Source organism: Lolium perenne, chromosome 4 (assembly GCF_019359855.2).
Source record: "Lolium perenne isolate Kyuss_39 chromosome 4, Kyuss_2.0, whole genome shotgun sequence".
Lineage (NCBI taxonomy): Eukaryota > Viridiplantae > Streptophyta > Magnoliopsida > Poales > Poaceae > Lolium > Lolium perenne.
Window position 1 is genome coordinate 23795924 of NC_067247.2, and position 5505 is coordinate 23801428.

Here is a 5505-nt window from a genome sequence, read left to right on the forward strand (position 1 = left end):
ATAGCTGTTCCGAGATATATTGCCATGCAACATCCATTTTTACATTACATGCCATGTTGTCATTTATTATTTATATATTGCTTTGCATGATCATATACAGCTGATGTGTGGTTTACCCATGTTACGCTAGATCATTGCACATCCTGCTACACTGCGAGGCATACAGCTTTCATACATCATGTTTCATTCATTATGAGTTATTTGTACCAAAAAGTGTGTTGTCATATTAGGATGTTGCCCCTAAAAATGGAAAGAGCCGTGGAGGCCATCAAAAAGAAAAGAAAAAGAGAAGAAAGAAAAAAATGAAAAGAAAGAAAAAAAGAAAAAGAAAAAAAAAGAAAAAAAAGAAAAAAAAGAGAATAAAGAAAAAGGGGGCAGCATTACTATCTTTTATCCACACTTGTGCTCATGTTTTAGCACCAGCATTATTCATAGTCATCATTTGTGCTCATGTTCAGCACCTACATTCATATGAGAGAGTTTTCATGTTTTACTAGTATAACTATGTGGGGAATTTACACTATAGAACTTGGGTTGTATATTCCAATGATGAGCCTCCTCAAAAGTGCTCTAGGTCTTCGTGAGCAACCAAGTTGGATGCACCCCCACTAGTTCCATTGGAGAGCTTTCATACACATATAGCTCTATGTGCATCCGTTGCATGGCAATCACTACTCCTTGCATAGCTTCGATCATAAGGTTTCCTCTTGTCTAATGGTCATTTACAGCTTTGCAAGCCTTTCTTCCATTTGGCCTTCCAAACCCCCATTAACGTTCTTTATGCCATAACATCCTGGTGCTAATACCAAATGCTTGCGCTCACCGGTTGAGTAGACTTCGAAACAGTTGATTCATGATGTTCATGTTTATGTTTACTTGACTGAATCCTTCTTATGTTGTGAAAATTTACTTGATGCTTGGAATGAAGGATAGAACTTCTATGCTGAATACTTAATACATCTTTAATGAACTTTGTACGGTTGCATGTCTTTAAAGCAATAGTTCATGAAAACTTTTAGCTTGTCTAACTCTTGCATTATCATCTCTTATGTCAATATAGATACTTGCTTTGAATGATTTGATCTCAGCTCATATGCTTTACAAATAGTATGATCAAGATTATGATGGCATGTCACTCCGTAAATTATCGGTGTTCTCGTTTTACCTGCTCGGGACGAGCAGAACTAAGCTCGGGGATGCTGATACGTCTCTGACGTATCGATAATTTCTTATGTTCCATGCCACATTATTGATGTTATCTACATGTTTTATGCACACTTTATGTCATATTCGTGCATTTTCTGGAACTAACCTATTAACAAGATGCCGCAGTGCCGATTCAAGTTTCTGCTGTTTTTGGTTTCAGAAATCCTAGTAAGGAAATATTCTCGGAATTGGACGAAATCAAAGCCCAGGGGCCTATTTTCTCACGAAGCTTCAGAAGTCCGAAGGAGAGACGAAGAGGGGCCACGGAGGGGCCACACTATAGGCGGCGCGGCCCCCCCTTGGCCGCGCGGCCCGTGGTGTGGGGCCCCGTGCCGCCTCTTGACCTGCCCTTTCGCCTATAAAAGTCTCCGTGACGAAAACCCCAGCATCGAGAACCACGATACGGAAAACCTTCCGCAGACGCCGCCGCCGCCGATCCCATCTCGGGGGATCCAGAGATCGCCTCCGGCACCCTGCCGGAGAGGGGAATCATCTCCGGAGGACTCTACGCCGCCATGGTCGCCTCCGGTGTGATGTGTGAGTAGTCTACCCCTGGACTATGGGTCCATAGCAGTAGCTAGATGGTTGTCTTCTCCCCATTGTGCTATCATTGTCGGATCTTGTGAGCTGCCTAACATGATCAAGATCATCTATCTGTAATTCTATATGTTGCGTTTGTTGGGATCCGATGAATAGAGAATACTTGTTATGATTGATTATCAAAGCTATGCTTATGTGTTGTTTATGATCTTGCATGCTCTCCGTTATTAGTAGATGCTCTGGCCAAGTTGATGCTAGTAACTCCAAGAGGGAGTATTTATGCTCGATAGTGGGTTCATGCCTCTGTGAATCTGGAGGAGTGACAAGAACCACTAAGGTTATGGATGTGCTGTTGCCACTAGGGATAAAACATTAGTGCTATGTTCAAGGATGTAGTCACTAGTTACATTACGCGCAATACTTAATGCAATTGTCTGTTGTTAGCAACTTAATACTGGAGGGGGTTCGGATGATAACCTGAAGGTGGACTTTTTAGGCATAGATGCAGTTGGATGGCGGTCTATGTACTTTGTCGTAATGCCCAATTAAATCTCACTATACTCATCATGATATGTATGTGCATGGTCATGCTCTCTTTATTTGTCAATTGCCCAACTGTAATTTGTTCACCCAACATGCTGTTCGTCTTATGGGAGAGACACCTCTAGTGAACTGTGGACCCCGGTCCAATTCTCTTTACTGAAATACAATCTACTGCAATACTGTTCTACTGTTTTCTGCAAACAATCATCTTCCACACAATACGGTTAATCCTTTGTTACAGCAAGCCCGTGAGATTGACAACCTCACTGTTTCGTTGGGGCAAAGTACTTTGGTTGTGTTGTGCAGGTTCCACGTTGGCGCCGGAATCCCTGGTGTTGCGCCGCACTACATCCCGCCGCCATCAACCTTCAACGTGCTTCTTGGCTCCTCCTGGTTCGATAAACCTTGGTTTCTTTCTGAGGGAAAACTTGCTGCTGTGCGCATCATACCTTCCTCTTGGGGTTGCCCAACGAACGTGTGAAATACACGCCATCAGTCTCCACGGTCATCCACCATCCTATGATGCTCTTCGCGTTTTCGGTTGCTTATGTTATCCGAACGTCGCCTCCACTGCACCACACAAACTCAGTCCTCGGTCTGTTCCGTGTGTGTTTCTCGGCTATCCCTCTAACCATCGTGGGTACCGTTGCTATGATCCGTCTTCTAGAAAGGTTCTAATCTCGCGACATGTTATTTTCGACGAGACAGTTTTTCCTTTTCAGATTGCTGAACCAAAGGTTGCTACTCTATTGCAATCACCGCGCCGCCTGGACTTCCTCTTCCTCGACAACTTGGAACCCAGGCTGGTCGCTCGTGCTGCTCCTGCCAGCACTCCTGCCCCGGCAGGACACTTGGGTGATCCTCTGCCCCGGCAGGACACTTGGGTGATCCTCTGCCCCAGCCGGCTGCTGCGACGACAGGGCAGGCTGCCCCCGTGCACACGCCTACCCCGGCCGCCCGTGCCTCTACATCGACCACGGCCACGGCTCCTGCCCCGCGCACGACCAGGATAGGATGGTCGATTCGCCCTCCATCTCGGCTGAATCTCTCGGTGTTGGACTCCACCGTCCCTCCTACCCCTACGACGTTTCGGCAAGCCATGCATGATCCATTATGGTGTGCTGCCATGCCTGACGAGCACCAGGCTCTTGTTGGAGATATGCCCGAGAGGCAATAATAAAGTAGTTATTGTTATATCTTAGTGTTCATGATAAATGTTTACACCCCATGCTATAATTGTATTAACCGGAAACATTGATACATGTGTGTTGTGTAAACAACCAGAGTCCCTAGTAAGCCTCTCGTTTAACTAGCTTGTTGATTAATAGATGATCATGGTTTCCTGATCATGAACATTGGATGTTATTAATAACAAGATCATATCATTAGGTGAATGATGTGATGGACACACACCCATAGTAAGCATAGCATGAGATCAAGTCATCAAGTTCAACTTGCTATAAGCTTTCAGATACATAGTAACCTAGTCCTTTGACCATGAGATCATGTAAATCACTTATACCGGAAGGGTACTTTGATTACATCAAACGCCACTGCGTAAATGGGTGGTTATAAAGATGGGATTAAGTATTCGGAAAGTATGAGTTGAGGCATATGGATCAAGAGTGGGATTTGTCCATCCTAATGACGGATAGATATACTCTGGGCCCTCTCGGTGGAATGATATCTAATTAGCTTGCAAGCATGTGACTGGTTCACAAGAGATATCATATCACGGTATGAGTAAAGAGTACTTATCGGTAACGAGGTTGAACTAGGTATGGAGATACCGACGATCAAACTTCGGATAAGTAAAATATCGCGAGACAAAGGGAATTGTTATTTTATGTGAATGGTTCTTTCGATCACGAAGTCATCGTTGAATATGTGGGGGCTATTATGGATCTCCAGGTCCCGCTATTAGTTATTGATCGGAGAAGAGTCTCGATCATGTCCGCATAGTTCTCGAACCGTAGGGTGACTCACTTAAGGTTTGATGTCGTTTTAAGTAGATATGGAATATGGAATGGAGTTCGAATGTTGTTCGGAATCTCGGATGGGATCCAGGACATCACGAGGAGTTCCGGAATGGTCCGGAGAATAAGATTCAAATATAGAAAGTCACTTTCCAAGTTTGGAAATGATCCGGTGCATTTATGGAAGGTGCTAGAATGTTCTAGAACCTTCCAAAAGAAATCACCATGGAAGGTGGAGTCCCGGAAGGACTCCACCAACCCTAACCAGCCAACCAAGAGGGAAGGTGGAGTCCATGGTGGACTCCACCTCCTTGGCCGGCCATAGGGAGAAGGAAAGGGAAGAGTCCCACTTCCCCTAGGTTTCGCCCATATGGAAGTTTTTGAATTGGGGTCTTATTCGAATCTTTGTGCTAACCCTTGGGGTTCCACCTATATAATGAGGGAGAGAGGGAGGGGGCCGGCCACCACAAGAGATGCACCACCCAGGGCACCCAAGGCCGGCACCCCCCCAAGTGCCCCCTCTCCCCAAACCCTAGCCGCCCCCCTCCTACCAATACTCCCGCGGTGCTTAGGCGAAGCCCTGCCGGAGATCTCTGATACGTCTCAAACGTATCTATAATTTCTTATGTTCCATGCTAGTTTTATGACAATACTCACATGTTTTATATGCGCTTTATATCATTTTTATGCATTTTCCGGTACTAACCTATTAACAAGATGCCGAAGCGCCAGTTCCTGTTTTCTGCTATTTTTGGTTTCAGAAATCCTACACAGGAAATATTCTCGAAATTGGACGAAACAAACGCCCAGGGTCTTATTTTTCCACGGAGCTTCCAGAAGACCGAAGAGGATACGAAGTGGGGCCACGAGGGGCCGACACCACAAGGTGGCGCGGCCAAGGTGGGGCCCGCGCCGCCCTATGGTGTGGGGCCCCCGTGCCTCCTCCGACTCTGCCCTTCCGCCTACTTATACTCTCCGTCGCGAAAACCCTAGTACCGAGAGCCACGATACGAGAAAAGTTCTAGAGACGCCGTCGCCGCCAATCCCATCTCGGGGGATTCAGGAGATCACCTCCAGCACCCTGCCGGAGAGGGGAATCATCACCGGAGGACTCTACATCATCATGCCCGCCTCCAGATTGATGCGTGAGTAGTTCATCCTTGGACTATGGGTCCATAGCAGTAGCTAGATGGTTGTCTTCTCCTCTTGTGCTATCATGTTTAGATCTTGTGAGCTGCCT